The 18,526-nt window shown below is 45.5% G+C and overlaps 1 protein-coding gene across 9 annotated transcripts in view; it reads right to left on the bottom strand.

Annotated features, from left to right (window-relative positions):
• ZBTB20 (zinc finger and BTB domain containing 20) overlaps positions 1-18,526 on the bottom strand; it is a 941,497-nt gene that overhangs the window by 57,791 nt on the left and 865,180 nt on the right. For all 9 annotated transcript variants that reach the window (XM_077293705.1, XM_077293703.1, XM_077293706.1 and 6 more), the window contains one exon: positions 304-405. The gene's annotated coding sequence lies outside the window, so the exon portion shown is untranslated. The remainder of the gene's footprint in view (positions 1-303; positions 406-18,526) is intronic.

Consider the following 18,526-nt stretch of genomic DNA (forward strand, 5'->3'; position numbering starts at 1 on the left):
CTCAGGGGAGCAGTGAGGATAAAATAAGTACAAAACCTGGCCTCTTTTCCCCTAAACTAAGCTTTATTCGCATTCATCATAAAACTAGGTCAGTGGGCAGTATTGTTGCGTTCCTGAATTTGGACCTGATCATACACTTATATACTCCCATGTTTTGTGTGATACCTCCAGGTTTTTTGTACCACTTGCCTCAGTAGCTTAATAAGACTCCTATGACAGACACCATAGGAAATGATACTGATACTGACTGATACGGGGCAATGGCGGATTGTATACATGGCCGCTCATGGTGCGAACACTTACAGTAGGAAGAGAACTGTGTCACTCCTCGGGCAGCTCACTCCACGTCTCTGGTTTAGTGCAGATAATCATTTGGGAATGGAAGGGAGAGAGGCAGCATGGAGGCTGGAGAGACAAAAAAAAGACAATATGGTGAGAACTGGCAGAAAAGCAGATCACTGAGAACGCAACCGAGAAGATAATAATAAAAATGTGCATTAAACTAGTGAAAACGGTTCATTAATATTGGACTTCTAGGCTGAGATATTAAGGAGTGATGTTAGCGGCCCGAAGCCTGAGGCTGCACTACTGAGGCACCCTGCTGCCATCACACCCCCTTCTGTGTCCTGTCAGCGGCAGTGTATGGGCCCTTGCACACACGTGTGTCTGACAGAAGCTGCTTGCCACCTTGGAGATGGTAGTGGCCCCTGCCCCTCTGGGGTCCCTTGCAGCTGACATCCAAATAGCTTTCATCAGCAATGAAATGAAGGCCCTGATGCAGACTTTGCCCTTAATGAGGGGTTTCGAAAACATGGCTGCTTTCCTGGTAATGTTCTGGTCTGCGTTCACGTGAAAATAGCAGAGCAGCAGTACCGGACACAACCTGAGGACATGGGTGGCGCTGCTTCTTGCAGATATTTTTTTCATTCTGGATGCCTTTATTAGCACATCATGGCCCCAATATCGATGACAGCCGAGCGCTAGGAGTCGGGGAGGAGACTGCAGATCTTCAGGCAGAAGCCAGCCAGTATCAGGGGACAGCTGCTCAGACAGCATTGATTTCCCTGCTCTTTGTCTGAGTTTGGTTTCTGTCTCGCTCGGAGGTGCTCACAGTCACTACGAGGACCATGAATCACGTCTCTGTTCACAAACAGAGCAGCAATTGTCTTACATGAGCCTGGACTCCACGTCTGATAATAGGAAGTCATTTTCAGGTAGGGAATCTGTCTCGCTCCCAGACCAGTGTAGAAATACCCACAGGTGGACAACGCCAGAGATTCACACGTTACCTGCGAGGAAATGCACGTGCAGCGTCACAGGCAATGCCTACAAGGCCTCACATATGGGGCTGTATGGGCCATGGATGCTAAACTGTACCGCCACATGCCTCTGATGCTCCATAAAGTGTGCCGCCATGTATAGTACCTCCACGGCTCCATAAAATGTACAGTCATATACTGTGCCACCATGGCTTCATAAAATGTACTGCCATATACTGTGCCACCACGGCTTCATAAAATGTACAGTCATATACTGTACTACCACAGCTTCATAAAATGTACAGCCATATACTGTACCACCATAGCTTCATAAAATGTACAGCCATATACTGTACCACCATAGCTTCATAAAATGTACAGCCATATACTGTACCACCATAGCTTCATAAAATGTACAGCCATATACTGTACCACCATAGCTTCATAAAATGTACAGCCATATACTGTGCCACCACGGCTTCATAAAATGTACTGCCATATACTGTGCCACCACAGCTTCATAAAATGTACAGCCATATACTGTGCCCCCACGGCTTCATAAAATATACAGCCATATACTGTGCCCCCACGGCTTCATAAAATGTACAGCCATATACTGTGCCACCACGGCTTCATAAAATGTACTGCCATATACTGTGCCACCACAGCTTCATAAAATGTACAGCCATATACTGTGCCACCACGGCTTCATAAAATATACAGCCATATACTGTGCCCCCACGGCTTCATAAAATGTACAGCCATATACTGTGCCACCACGGCTTCATAAAATGTACTGCCATATACTGTGCCACCACAGCTTCATAAAATGTACAGCCATATACTGTGCCACCACGGCTTCATAAAATATACAGCCATTTACTGTGCCCCCACGGCTTCATAAAATGTACAGTCATATACTGTGCCAACACGACTTCATTAAATGTACTGCCATATACTGTGCCACCACGGCTTCATAAAATGTACAGTCATATACTGTGCCACCACGGCTTCATAAAATGTACAGCCATATACTGTGCCACCACGGCTTCATAAAATGTACTGCCATATACTGTGCCACCACAGCTTCATAAAATGTACAGCCATATACTGTGCCACCACGGCTTCATAAAATATACAGCCATTTACTGTGCCCCCACGGCTTCATAAAATGTACAGTCATATACTGTGCCAACACGACTTCATTAAATGTACTGCCATATACTGTGCCACCACGGCTTCATAAAATGTACAGTCATATACTGTGCCACCACGGCTTCATAAAATGTACAGCCATATACTGTGCCACCACGGCTTCATAAAATGTACTGCCATATACTGTGCCACCACGGCTTAATAAAATGTACAGCCATATACTGTGCCACCACAGCTTCATAAAATGTACAGCCATATACTGTGCCACCATGGCTTCATAAAATGTACTGCCATATACTGTAGTACCTCGGCTTCATAAAATGTACTGCCATATACTGTGCCACCACGGTTTCATAAAATGTACAGCCATATACTGTGCCACCACAGCTTCATAAAATGTACAGCCATATACTGTACTACCTCGGCTTCATAAAATGTACAGCCATATACTGTGCCACCACGGCTTCATAAAATGTACAGTCATATACTGTGCCAACACGACTTCATAAAATGTACTGCCATATACTGTGCCACCACGGCTTCATAAAATGTACAGTCATATACTGTGCCACCATGGCTTCATAAAATGTACTGCCATATACTGTGCCACCACGGCTTCATAAAATGTACTGCCATATACTGTACTACCACAGCTTCATAAAATGTACAGCCATATACTGTGCCACCACAGCTTCATAAAATATACAGCCATATACTGTGCCACCACGGCTTCATAAAATGTACTGCCATATACTGTGCCACCACGGCTTCATAAAATGTACAGTCATATACTGTGCCACCATGGCTTCATAAAATGTACAGCCATATACTGTGCCACCACAACTTCATAAAATATACAGCCATATACTGTGCCACCACGGCTTCATAAAATGTACTGCCATATACTGTGCCACCACAGCTTCATAAAATATACAGCCATATACTGTGCCACCACGGCTTCATAAAATGTACAGCCATATACTGTGCCACCACAACTTCATAAAATATACAGCCATATACTGTGCCACCACGGCTTCATAAAATGTACAGCCATATACTGTGCCACCACAGCTTCATAAAATGTACAGCCATATACTGTGTCACCACGGCTTCATAAAATGTACTGCCATATACTGTAGTACCTCGGCTTCATAAAATGTACAGCCATATACTGTGTCACCACGGCTTCATAAAATGTACTGCCATATACTGTAGTACCTCGGCTTCATAAAATGTACAGTCATATACTGTGCCACCACGGCTTAATAAAATGTACAGCCATATACTGTGCCACCACGGCTTCATAAAATATACAGCCATTTACTGTGCCCCCACGGCTTCATAAAATGTACAGTCATATACTGTGCCACCACGGCTTCATAAAATGTACAGCCATATACTGTGCCACCACGGCTTCATAAAATGTACTGCCATATACTGTGCCACCACGGCTTAATAAAATGTACAGCCATATACTGTGCCACCACAGCTTCATAAAATGTACAGCCATATACTGTACTACCTCGGCTTCATAAAATGTACAGCCATATACTGTGCCACCACGGCTTCATAAAATGTACAGTCATATACTGTGCCAACACGACTTCATAAAATGTACTGCCATATACTGTGCCACCACGGCTTCATAAAATGTACAGTCATATACTGTGCCACCATGGCTTCATAAAATGTACTGCCATATACTGTGCCACCACGGCTTCATAAAATGTACTGCCATATACTGTACTACCACAGCTTCATAAAATGTACAGCCATATACTGTGCCACCACAGCTTCATAAAATATACAGCCATATACTGTGCCACCACGGCTTCATAAAATGTACTGCCATATACTGTGCCACCACGGCTTCATAAAATGTACAGTCATATACTGTGCCACCATGGCTTCATAAAATGTACAGCCATATACTGTGCCACCACAACTTCATAAAATATACAGCCATATACTGTGCCACCACGGCTTCATAAAATGTACTGCCATATACTGTGCCACCACAGCTTCATAAAATGTACAGCCATATACTGTGTCACCACGGCTTCATAAAATGTACTGCCATATACTGTAGTACCTCGGCTTCATAAAATGTACAGCCATATACTGTGTCACCACGGCTTCATAAAATGTACTGCCATATACTGTAGTACCTCGGCTTCATAAAATGTACAGTCATATACTGTGCCACCACGGCTTAATAAAATGTACTGCTATATACTGTGTCACCACGGCTTCATAAAATGTACAGCCATATACTGTGCCACCACAGCTTCATAAAAAGTACAGCCATATACTGTGCCACCACGGCTTCATAAAATGTACAGCCATATACTGTGCCACCACAGCTTCATAAAATGTACAGCCATATACTGTGCCACCACAGCTTCATAAAATGTACAGTCATATACTGTGCCACCACGGCTTCATAAAATGTACAGTTATATACGGTGCCACCACGGCTTCATAAAATGTACAGTCATATACTGTGCCACCACAACTTCCTAAAATGTACAGTCATATACTGTGCCACCACAACTTCATAAAATGTACAGCCATATACTGTGCCACCACAACTTCATAAAATGTACAGCCATATACTGTGCCACCATGGCTTCATAAAATATGCCTCTATGTATAGTACCCCCACAGCTTCATAAAATGTACTGCCATATACTGTACCACCATAGCTTCATAAAATGTACAGTCATATACTGTGCCACCACAGCTTCATAAAATGTAGTCATATACTGTGCCACCACAGCTTCATAACATGTACTGCCATATACTGTGCCACCACAGCTTCATGAAATGTACAGTCATATACTGTGCCACCACAGCTTCATAAAATGTACTGCCATATACTGTGCCACCACAGCTTCATAAAATGTACTGCCATATACTGTGCCACCACAGCTTCATAAAATGTACAGTCATATACTGTGCCACCACAGCTTCATAAAATGTACTGCCATATACTGTACCACCACGGCTTCATAAAATATGCCACTACTGTTTATAGCATACCCCATGTGTTCATAAAATACTGTGCCGCCACAGCTTTATAAAATAAAAGTGAAAGGAAGTTGTGGGGTGGAATCATGTCTGGCGCCTTTATTCCTGCACTGTATGGCAGGTTTCTATGTCTGTCGGCACCATTGTTGTACTCTGCGTTTGCGGCACTGTGCGGCCACGCTCTGTCCCCGGCGGCGTCTCCACGTGCATCCGGAGGTTTCTGGTGGTGGTCGCCCTCACAATACCATAGAGAGGCCACGAGGACGCAGTTTGGCCTCCATCCATGGCTGCATTACAGGAGACGTCAGCACTTGTCCACGCTCACTGCCTAATGGCCGAAGTGAATACACTTGTTGCAGCCAACAATCCTGTTGGTGAAGAAACATGAGACAAATTTTCAGGCGGACTGAAGCCATATTTCTGTTCCGTGACCTGACGGCGGGTGCAGCTCCGGAGTACAACTGCGGCCGGCCGATTTCTATGTAGATAATTGGCTCTAATTAGATGTGAGCACCAACTGTCCCCAAATCCTCGGAGCGCAGGTTGTTTGTTGGGAACAAATGACTTATTTAGATGTTCTAGAACATGAGACAATGATGTGACGAGGCACAAGCCCGACACAATCACTGATGAAGGACGGGAAGGACGGGATTTGGTTCTGATGGAAGGAAGAAGGGAACATACAAAGCATAGCAGGAACCGAGAGTAGGAGTCGGAGAAGAGGGGGCGGCAGCGCCGGGGCAGGACACGTTATTGTACAAATTCATTACATTTCACAATGTAAAACATATACAAAAACTGTAGGAAAAGGGCGTTTTATACCCGAGAGCCGAAAACTGAGCCATATAAACATAGAGTAAATATATATAGAGAAGAGCCTCTGTATACCATGCTGCATTATACTCCAGAGCTGCACTCACTATTCTGCTGGTGCAGTCACTGTGTACATACATTACTGATCCTGAGTTACATCCTGTATTATACCCCAGAGCTGCACTCACTATTCTGCTGGTGCAGTCACTGTGTACATACATTACTGATCCTGAGTTACATCCTGTATTATACTCCAGAGCTGCACTCACTATTCTGCTGGTGCAGTCACTGTGTACATACATTACATTACTGATCCTGAGTTACATCCTGTATTATACCCCAGAGCTGCACTCACTATTCTGCTGGTGCAGTCACTGTGTACATACATTACATTACATTACTTGTCCTGAGTTACCTCCTGTATTATACTCCAGAGCTGCACTCACTATTCTGCTGGTGCAGTCACTGTGTACATACATTACATTACTGATCCTGAGTTACATCCTGTATTATACTCCAGAGCTGCACTCACTATTCTGCTGGTGCAGTCACTGTGTACATACATTACATTACTGATCCTGAGTGACATCCTGTATTATACCCCAGAGCTGCACTCACTATTCTGCTGGTGCAGTCACTGTGTACATACATTACATTACTGATCCTGAGTTACATCCTGTAATTTACCCCAGAGCTGCACTCACTATTCTGCTGGTGCAGTCACTGTGTACATACATTACATTACTGATCCTGAGTTACATCCTGTATTATACTCCAGAGCTGCACTCACTATTCTGCTGGTGCAGTCACTGTGTACATACATTACATTACTGATCCTGAGTTACATCCTGTATTATACCCCAGAGCTGCACTCACTATTCTGCTGGTGCAGTCACTGTGTACATACATTACATTACTGGTCCTGAGTTACCTCCTGTATTATACTCCAGAGCTGCACTCACTATTCTGCTGGTGCAGTCACTGTGTACATACATTACATTACTGATCCTGAGTTACATCCTGTATTATACCCCAGAGCTGCACTCACTATTCTGCTGGTGCAGTCACTGTGTACATACATTACATTACTGATCCGGAGTTACCTCCTGTATTATACCCCAGAGCTGCACTCACTATTCTGCTGGTGCAGTCACTGTGTACATACATTACATTACTGATCCTGAGTTACATCCTGTATTATACTCCAGAGCTGCACTCACTATTCTGCTGGTGCAGTCACTGTGTACATACATTACATTACTGATCCTGAGTTACATCCTGTATTATACCCCAGAGCTGCACTCACTATTCTGCTGGTGCAGTCACTGTGTACATACATTACATTACTGGTCCTGAGTTACCTCCTGTATTATACTCCAGAGCTGCACTCACTATTCTGCTGGTGCAGTCACTGTGTACATACATTACATTACTGATCCTGAGTTACATCCTGTATTATACTCCAGAGCTGCACTCACTATTCTGCTGGTGCAGTCACTGTGTACATACATTACATTACTGATCCTGAGTTACATCCTGTATTATACTCCAGAGCTGCACTCACTATTCTGCTGGTGCAGTCACTGTGTACATACATTACATTACTGATCCTGAGTGACATCCTGTATTATACCCCAGAGCTGCACTCAGTCCACAGCCACTTCCATAGAATACCCAGATTTGACGCCACATTGTAACGTTACGTTCTCTTCACCAGGATCTCAGCTGTTTCGGGTTTGGAAAATTTCAGTGTAAATATTAATTTTAGGAGGAATTGTCTTATTCTTTCTCTTCTCGGCTTCCAGGACGTCTTTGTAAAGCATCATGTAACGAGTCGGCTTAAAACCTCAACGCATCTGGAAAATACAAGTCGTAATTGACTGTTCTCTCAAAAATCATCGAGGACCCAGGTTTTGACCACTTGAATATATAAGAAACAATCTATAAACCCCAATAAGGCGACTGATGAGATGGAAAGTGCGCGGCGCTGCAGACGACAGGGACGGGGTATGAGTCACACAGCCGCCACTTACATCATCGCAGCGGAAATTCCCTGACGCCGTCAGATCTGAGCCCCTGAAGCCGCGGACAAGTGTGTGAGAGCGATAAAGCTCAACAGCAAACCCCGATCCAGGAAACAATAATAATAATAATAATAATTAGCGCCAACAATGATGTATTTTAGGCAGAAACTTTTGAGAAGCAAATGTTGACCCTGGAGCTTATGTGGAGACGTCTCAGACCCCGCGGCTTCACTTCATGGACCCCTCTGCCCGCAGCTGGTGCTCCATTATGTCTATATATAATGTTGCATCTCTAACAATGGATGACGGACACAAGATCCACCGCGCCGGCAGACGATCTGCGGAATGTACAGCCGGGACTGATAGAATTACCGCTCTCCTGAAGATGACGATGGTGGTGGGGGGGTAACTGGGATCTGATGGTGGACAGACCGTCTTACCATTCTCTCCCCTTTCCATATTTTTGGTCTAAAATTAGGTTTTGTTCCGAATATCTAAAAATATTTGGGATGGCGGTAAAGCTCCAGTGTCACAGCACAATCATGGCGCCAACTGAAGCTTCGGACATCTTTTTACATTTCTAAGAACACAAGCAGCGCAGAAGAGAAGCTGATGAAGAAGAAACATTAATTATAAATGCAGTCATCATAATTAGGAATCAGGAAAATTCAGAGAATTTCCAGACTTTGGAAATATCACATTGTCCCATTAGAGCAGAATCTCGGCGACCTCCTCATGGGTCGGAGAGTCAGTAGGATTTTTTCGGTTTGTGGGCAGATCTGAACTTTATAGGGTCTCTGACCTTTTCTCTTTATCCTTCTGCAGGGAAATAATCGCTGCGTGACCTCGTATCTTCATTGTATCTTCATTTCGGTTACATTTTTTACTTTGCAAATTAAGGTTTTCTGAACTCCCCAGAACTTTTTAAGCTTATGGAATAAAACCTCCATCAGATCCTAAATTCTGCCGATGAGGGGAGGTAAACGCCAAGAATTCCACACGTTTTACAGACATCACCATCATCGCTGTCCCCAGTGGGGCTCACAATCTACATTCCCTATCAGTGTTTGGAGTGTGGGAAAAAAACGGAGGAAACCCACACAAACATGGGGGGAACATACACGCGGCTTGCAGATGTCGTCCTTGGTGGGATTTAAACCCAGGACCTCAGAGTTACAAAGTAACAGTGCTAAACCCTGAGCTACTATGCCAACCACAGAGCCATTATACTGTGCTAACCACTGAGCCACCATACAGTGCTAACCACTGAGCCACCATACAGTGCTAACCACTGAGTCATCAAGCTGTGCTAACAACTGAACCACTATACAGTGCTAACCACTGAGTCTCCATACAGTAATAACCACTGAGCCACCATGCTGCCCATCGTGTGGACATTGCCAGACACGTGGACGTAGGTAGCTGAAGGCAGAGAATAAACATTCTGCACCCCGATACGAGGAATCCTATAAGAGCGGCTTATATGGGATTTTGTGAGTGCACAATAAGAGGCCACACCATCCGTGTATGTAGAGCGGCTGCGGCCGGGGCACGCGGGGTCGGCACAGGGCACACTGGGTCGGCACAGGGCACACGGGGTCGGCACAGAGCACACCGGGTCGGCACGGAGCCCATTCTCAGTCGTTGACCTTTGTGTGGTTTGGCCATGCAGACAGACCATGCTTTCCCCAGTGGCCATTGATCCCTCTCTGACATGTCGGCTGCGTTCTCCCAGACTGCTCCCATCGATTAGCGTCTCATCAGCAGATGAATCCTTTGTTGGCTGCGATCGATGCTATAGAGCGAGTCTGCCTCGCCGTGTGTACACAGCGGCTCTAATGATTCCCCCTTTAATACGAGCTTTTGATGAGAGCTGGTACCTTTCAGTACAATTAAAAGGTCGGCGTATCGCGGCGCTCGGCAGCGCGCACCTAATTGAGAGGCTTGTAATTGAGGAGCGGCTGTTTGATCGCCGTATTTATCAGCCTCCCGCTTGTTGTCTTCACTATCATCAGACGTATTAATGGGTTTGGCGCAAAAAGAACGTAACTTTAACCATTAAAGATCTTCACGGCCGCTACAATCGGGACCGGATCCGTGATGGTCGGCGCTGCGCTCCGTCACCCGATGATGATGGCCGCTCTCCATCAGAGACAGCTAACGCTACACTGGCATCTATAGTCTGGGATTGTGAAGGAAAAGTAAAGTCCATGTGAGATGTGGCAGAAAACCAGGTCTTGATGGAGTTTTTCATGGCTTTTTGGCCTCTACTAACACAAACCAAGAAAGTGCAAGAATCATTCCAACCAGTTTTAGTGTCCAACTGGGAGCAATGGAGGCAGCAGCACTGGGAGCAAAGGCAGCATGAGGGGTCCAAGGTCTGCTGCTCTGGGGGCTTCTGACGACACCCATACATGTAAGACAAAATCTGCCCCGTCAGATGAGGGACGTTGTCTATGAACGTCCATTATGGGGACAAAGGAGGGAATTTTCCATGTAGGAGAATTAAGCAAACATGACATAATGAGGGTCAATTGTATAGACTAATAGGGGGCAGAAGCCTTCTGGGAAAATGGGGGACATGTTGGGAGAATAAGGAACTTTTTGGTGTAGAAAAATGGAGGATAATTTGTGTAGAAGCATGGGACGTATTTTGGCGTAGAAAAATGGGAGACATTTTCAGTTTCGGTAAATGGGGCATTTATGGTGTAATAGAGCGGAGTTACTTTCAATGTAGATTCAGTGGGGAAATAAGTATTTGATCCTTTGCTGATTTTGTGCATTTATTTGCCCACTGACAAAGACATGAACAGTCTATAATTTTAAGGGTCGGTTAATTTTAACATTGAGAGATAAAATATCAAAAATAAAATCCAGAAATCACATTGTATAAATTATATACATTTATTTGCATTTTGCAGTGAGAAATAAGTATTTGATCCCTCTGGCAAACAAGACTTAATACTTGGTGGTAAAAGCCTTGTTGGCAAGCCCAGCAGTCAGACGTTTTCTGTAGTTGATGATGAGGTTTGCACACTTGTCAGGAGGAACTTTGCTCCACTCCTCTTTGCAGATCATCTCTAAATCATTAAGATTTTGAGGCCGTTGCTTGGCAACTCGGAGCTTCACCTCCCTCCATAAGTTTTCTATGGGATGAAGGTCTGGACACTGGCTAGGCCACTCCATGACCTTAATGTGCTTCTTTTTGAGCCACTCCTTTGTTGCCTTGGCTGTATGTTTTGGGTCATTGTCTTAATAATATAATAATAATCTTTATTTATATAGCGCCAACATATTCCGCAGCGCTTTACAGTATAACAGTTTAAAACACAACAGTCATGGGTAACAATGTTAACAATACAGTAATAAAGCAAAATAAGACAAAATAAGACGAAATAAGACGCCCCTGCTCGTGAGAGCTTACAATCTACAATGAGGTGGGGGAGATACAAAGTACAGGTGTGTATTTACAGCGATGTATTTACAGTGATGGTCCAGTCATTGTCTTACTGGAAGACCCAGCCACGACCCATTTTTAATGTCCTGGCGGAGGGAAGGAGGTTGTCGCTCAGGATTTTACGGTTCATGGCTCCATCCATTCTACCATTGATGCGGTGAAGTAGTCCTGTGCCCTTAGCAGAGAAACACCCCCAAAACAATGTTTCCACCTCCATGCTTGACAGTGGGGATGGTGTTCTCTGGGTCATAGGCAGAATTTCTCTTCCTCCAAACACAGCGAGTTAAGTTAATGCCAAAGAGCTCACTATTTGTCTCATCTGACCGCAGCACCTTCTCCCAATCACTCACAGAATCATCCAGGTGTCATTGACAAACTCCAGACGGGCCTGCACATGTGCCTTCTTGAGCAGGGGGAGCTTGCAGGCACTGTAGGATTTTAAACCTTTACGGCGTAATGTGTTACCAATGGTTTTCTTGGTGACTGTGGTCCCAGCTGCCTTGAGATCATTAACAAGTCCCCCCCCGTGTAGTTTTAGGCTGATCTCTCACCTTCCTCCTGATCAAGGATTCCCCACGAGGTGAGATTTTGCATGATGCCCCAGATCGATGTCGATTGACAGTCATTTTGTATTTCTCCTATTTTCTAACTATTGCACCAACAGTTGTCTCCTTCTCACCCAGGGTCTTACTTATGGTTTTGTAGCCCATTCCAGCTTTGTGCAGGTCTATGATCTGGTCCCAGATATCCTTATAAAGCTCTTTGGTCTTGCCCATGCTGTAGAGGTTAGAGTCTGACTGATTAATTGAGTCTGTGGACAGGAGTCTTTTATAAAGGTGACTATGTAAGACAGCTGTCATTAATGCAGGTAACGAGGTAAATAGGAGTCTAACTGGTCTGTAGGAGCCAGAACTCTTAATGGTTGGTATGGGATCAAATACTTATTTCTCAATGCAAAATGCAAATATATTATATGATTTATACAATGTGATTTTCTGGATTCTATTTTTGATATTCTATTTCTCAATGTTAAAATTAATTTACCCTTAAAATTATAGAGTGATCATGTCTTTGTCAGTGGGCAAACCTACAAAATCAGCAAGGGATCAAATACTTATTTCCCTCACTGTAAATGGAGGATATTTTGGTGCAGGAGAATGGCGGGCACTTTAGTGTAGGAGAATGAGGGGCACCTCAGTGTAGGAGAATGGGGGGCACTTTAGTGTAGGAGAATGGGGGGCACTTTAGTGTAGGAGAATGGGGATACTTTAGTGTAGGAGAATGGGGACACTTTAACGTAGGAGAATGGGGGCACTTTAGCGTAGGAGAATGGGGTGCACTTTAGTGTAGGAGAATGGGGGCACTTTAGTGTAGGAGAATGGGGGCACTTTAGTGTAGGAGAATGGGGGGCACTTTAGTGTAGGAGAATGGGGGGCACTTTAGTGTAGGAGAAAGAGGGCACTTTAGTGTAGGAGAAAGGGGACACTTTAGTGTAGGAGAATGGGGACACTTTAGCATTTGAGAATGGGGGGCACTTTAGTGTAGGAGAATGGGGACATTTTAGTGTAGGAGAATGGGGGGCACTTTAGTGTAGGAGAATGGGGGCACTTTAGCATTTGAGAATGGGGGGCACTTTAGTGTAGGAGAATGGGGACACTTTAGTGTAGGAGAATGGGGACACTTTAGTGTAGGAGAATGGGGGGCACTTTAGTGTAGGAAAAAGGGTACACTTTAGTGTAGGAGAATGGGGGGCACTTTAGTGTAGGAGAATAGGGGGCACTTTAGTGTAGGAGAATGGGGGACACTTTAGTGTAGGAGAATGGGGGCACTTTAGTGTAGGAGAATGGGGGCACTTTAGTGTAGGAGAATGAGGGGACACTAGTGTAGGAGAATTGGAGCGCTTTAGTGCAGGAGAATGGGGACATTTTAGTGTAGGAGAATGGAGGGCACTTTAGTGTAGGAGAATGGAGGGCACTTTAGTGTAGGAGAAAGGGGACACTTTAGTGTAGGAGAATGGAGGGCACTTTAGTGTTGGAGAATGTGGACACTTTAGCGTAGGAGAATGGGGGGCACCTCAGTGTAGGAGAATGGGGGGCACTTTAGTGTAGGAGAATGGGGGGCACTTTACTGTAGGAGAATGGGGGGCACTTTAGTGTAGGAGAATGGGGGCACTTTAGTGTAGGAGAATGGGGACACTTTAGCGTTTGAGAATGGGGGGCACTTTAGTGTAGGAGAATGGGGACACTTTAGTGTAGGAGAATGGGGGGCACTTTAGTGTAGGAGAATGGAGGGCACTTTAGTGTAGGAGAAATGGGACACTTTAGTGTAGGAGAATGGGGGACACTTTAGTGTAGGAGAATGGGGGACACTTTAGTGTAGGAGAATGGGGGGACACTAGTGTAGGAGAATTGGAGCACTTTAGTGCAGGAGAATGGGGACATTTTAGTGTAGGAGAATGGGGGAACTTTAGTGTAGGAGAATGGGGACACTTTAGTGTAGGAGAATGGGGGCACTTTAGTGTAGAAGAATGGGGGACACTGTTGTGATTTTGCTTTTTGCTCCCTCTAGTGGTCATTAGTGATTTGACTCTGGAGCGTCTGTCTTTTCCTATATCCTCACCTGGGCCGTTAGTTCAGGGGCGTTGCTATATAAGCTCCCTGGACCTTCAGTTCAATGCCTGGCATCGTTGAAATCAGAGCTAATCTGTTGTGCTCTTGTCCTCTGATCCTGGTTCCTGTTTTTTAAGCTAAGTCTGCTTCTTTGCTTTTTGCTTTTGTTTTGTTTGGTATTTTTGTCCAGCTTGTTCCTATCTGTATCCTGACCTTTGCTGGAAGCTCTAGGGGGCTGGTGTTCTCCCCCCGGACCGTTAGACGGTTCGGGGGTTCTTGAATCTCCAGCGTGGATTTTTATAGGGTTTTTGTTGACCAGATAAGTTATCTTACTATATTCTGCTATTAGTAAGCTGGCCTCTCTTTGCTGAACCTGGTTCATTTCTGTGTTTGTCATTTCCTCTTACCTCACCGTTATTATTTGTAGGGGGCTTGTATCTTGCTTTGGGGTCCCTTTCTCTGGAGGCAAGAGAGGTCTTTGTTTTCTTCTCCTAGGGGTAGTTAGATTCTCCGGCTGGCGCGAGTCATCTAGCGATCACCGTAGGCATGATCCCCGGCTACTTCTAGTGTTGGCGTTAGGAGTAGCTATTTGGTCAACCCAGTTACCACAGCCCTATGAGCTGGATTTTTGTATCTTGCAGACTTACACGTTCCTCTGAGACCCTGTCCACTGGGGTCATAACAGGACACTTTAGTGTAGGAGAATGGGGACACTTTAGTGTAGAGGAATGAGGGACACTAGCGTAGGAAAATTGGAACACTTTAGTGCAGGAGAATGGGGGGCACTTTAGTGTAGGAGAATGGGGGGCACTTTAGTGTAGGAGAATGGGGGGCACTTTAGTGTAGGAGAATGTGGACACTTTAGTGTAGGAGAATGGGGACACTTTAGTGTAGGAGAATGGGGGACACTTTAGTGTAGGAGAATGGGGGACACTAGTGTAGGAGAATGGGGGCACTTTAGAGTAGGAGAATGGGGGGACACTAGTGTAGGAGAATTGGAGCACTTTAGTGCAGGAGAATGGGGACATTTTAGTGTAGGAGAATTGGGGGGAACTTTAGTGTAGGAGAATGGGGACACTTTAGTGTAGGAGAATGGGGACACTTTAGTGTAGGAGAATGGGGGGCACTTTAGTGTAGGAGAATGGAGGGCACTTTAGTGTAGGAAAAAGGGTACACTTTAGTTTAGGAGAATGGGGGGCACTTTAGTGTAGGAGAATGGGGGCACTTTAGTGTAGGAGAATGGGGGCACTTTAGAGTAGGAGAATGGGGGGACACTAGTGTAGGAGAATTGGAGCACTTTAGTGCAGGAGAATGGGGACATTTTAGTGTAGGAGAATTGGGGGGAACTTTAGTGTAGGAGAATGGGGACACTTTAGTGTAGGAGAATGGGGACACTTTAGTGTAGGAGAATGGGGACACTTTAGTGTAGGAGAATGGGGGGCACTTTAGTGTAGGAGAATGGAGGGCACTTTAGTGTAGGAAAAAGGGTACACTTTAGTGCAGGAGAATGGGGACATTTTAGTGTAGGAGAATGGGGGCACTTTAGTGTAGGATACTGGGGGCACTTTAGTGTAGGAGAATAGGGGGCACTTTAGTGTAGGAGAATGGAGGGCACTTTAGTGTAGGAGAAAGGAGGGCACTTTAGTGTAGGAGAAAGGGGACACTTTAGTGTAGGAGAATGGAGGGCACTTTAGTGTAGGAGAATGGGGGACACTTTAGTGTAGGAGAGAGGGCACTTTAGTGTAGGAGAATGGGGGGCACTTTAGTGTAGGAGAATGGGGGGCACTTTAGTGTAGGAGAATGGGGGGCACCTCAGTGTAGGAGAATGGGGGCACTTTAGTGTAGGAGAATGGGGGCACTTTAGTGTAGGAGAATGGGGACACTTTAGCGTTTGAGAATGGGGGGCACTTTAGTGTAGGAGAATGGGGACACTTTAGTGTAGGAGAATGGGGGGCACTTTAGTGTAGGAGAATGGAGGGCACTTTAGTGTAGGAGAAAGGGGACACTTTAGTGTAGGAGAATGGGGGACACTTTAGTGTAGGAGAATGGGGGACACTTTAGTGTAGGAGAATGGGGGACACTTTAGTGTAGGAGAATGGGGGCACTTTAGTGTAGGAGAATGGGGGGACACTAGTGTAGGAGAATTGGAGCACTTTAGTGCAGGAGAATAGGGACATTTTAGTGTAGGAGAATGGGGGAACTTTAGTGTAGGAGAATGGGGACACTTTAGTGTAGGAGAATGGGGGACACTTTAGTGTAGGAGAAAGGGGGGCACTTTAGTGTAGGAGAATGGAGGGCACTTTAGTGTAGGAAAATGGGGGACACTTTAGTGTAGGAGAATGGGGACACTTTAGTGTAGAAGGATGAGGGACACTAGTGTAGGAGGATTGGAGCACTTTAGTGCAGGAGAATAGGGACATTTTAGTGTAGGAGAATGGGGGAACTTTAGTGTAGGAGAATGGGGACACTTTAGTGTAGGAGAATGGGGGACACTTTAGTGTAGGAGAAAGGGGGGCACTTTAGTGTAGGAGAATGGAGGGCACTTTAGTGTAGGAAAATGGGGGACACTTTAGTGTAGGAGAAAGGGGGGCACTTTAGTGTAGGAGAATGGAGGGCACTTTAGTGTAGGAAAATGGGGGGCACTTTAGTGTAGGAGAATGGGGACACTTTAGTGTAGGAGAATGGGGGGCACTTTAGTGTAGGAGAATGGAGGGCACTTTAGTGTAGGAGAAAGGGGACACTTTAGTGTAGGAGAATGGGGGACACTTTAGTGTAGGAGAATGGGGGACACTTTAGTGTAGGAGAATGGGGGCACTTTAGTGTAGGAGAATGGGGGGACACTAGTGTAGGAGAATTGGAGCACTTTAGTGCAGGAGAATAGGGACATTTTAGTGTAGGAGAATGGGGGAACTTTAGTGTAGGAGAATGGGGACACTTTAGTGTAGGAGAATGGGGGACACTTTAGTGTAGGAGAAAGGGGGGCACTTTAGTGTAGGAGAATGGAGGGCACTTTAGTGTAGGAGAATGGGGGGCACTTTAGTGTAGGAGAATGGAGGGCACTTTAGTGTAGGAGAAAGGGGACACTTTAGTGTAGGAGAATGGGGGACACTTTAGTGTAGGAGAATGGGGGACACTTTAGTGTAGGAGAATGGGGGCACTTTAGTGTAGGAGAATGGGGGGACACTAGTGTAGGAGAATTGGAGCACTTTAGTGCAGGAGAATAGGGACAATTTAGTGTAGGAGAATGGGGGAACTTTAGTGCAGGAGAATGGGGACACTTTAGTGTAGGAGAATGGGGGGCACTTTAGTGCAGGAGAATGGGGACACTTTAGTGTAGGAGAATGGGGGGGCACTTTAGTGTAGAAGAATGGGGGCACTTTAGTGTAGGAGAATGGAGGGCACTTTAGTGTAGGAGAATGGGGGACACTTTAGTGTAGAAGAATGGGGACACTTTAGTGTAGGAGAATGGGGGGCACTTTAGTGTAGGAGAATGGGGACACTTTAGTGTAGGAGAATGGCGGACACTAGCGTAGGAGAATTGGAGCACTTTAGTGCAGGAGAATGGGGACATTTTAGTGTAGGAGAATGGGGGGCACTATAGTATAGGAGAATGGGGGACACTTTAGTGTAGGAGAATGGGGGGCACTTTAGTGTAGGACAATAGGGGACACTTTAGTGTAGGAGAATGGGGACACTTTAGTGTAGGAGAATGGGGACACTAGTGTAGGAGAATGGGGGCACTTTAGTGCTGGAGAATGGGGGGCACTTTAGTGTAGGAGAATGGAGGGCACTTTAGTGTAGGAGAATGGGGGCACTTTAGCGTTGGAGAATGGGGGGCACTTTAGTGTAGGAGAATGGGGTACACTTTAGTGTAGGGAAATGGGGGGCACTTTAGTGTAGGAGAATGGGAACACTTTAGTGCAGGAGAATAGGAACACTTTAGTGCAGGAGAATGGGGACCCTTTAGTGCAGGAGAATGGGGACCCTTTAGTGCAGGAGAATGGGGGACACTTTAGTGCAGGAGAATGGGAGCACTTTAGAGTAGTAGAATGGGGGCACTTTAGTGTAGGAGAATGGGGGCACTTCAGTGTAGGAGAATGGGGGCACTTTAGTGTAGTAGAATGGGGGCACTTCAGTGTAGGAGAATGGGGGGCACTTTAGTGTAGTAGAATGGGGGCA

This window comes from Ranitomeya variabilis, chromosome 3 (assembly GCF_051348905.1).
Source record: "Ranitomeya variabilis isolate aRanVar5 chromosome 3, aRanVar5.hap1, whole genome shotgun sequence".
NCBI classification, from domain to species: Eukaryota; Metazoa; Chordata; class Amphibia; order Anura; family Dendrobatidae; genus Ranitomeya; species Ranitomeya variabilis.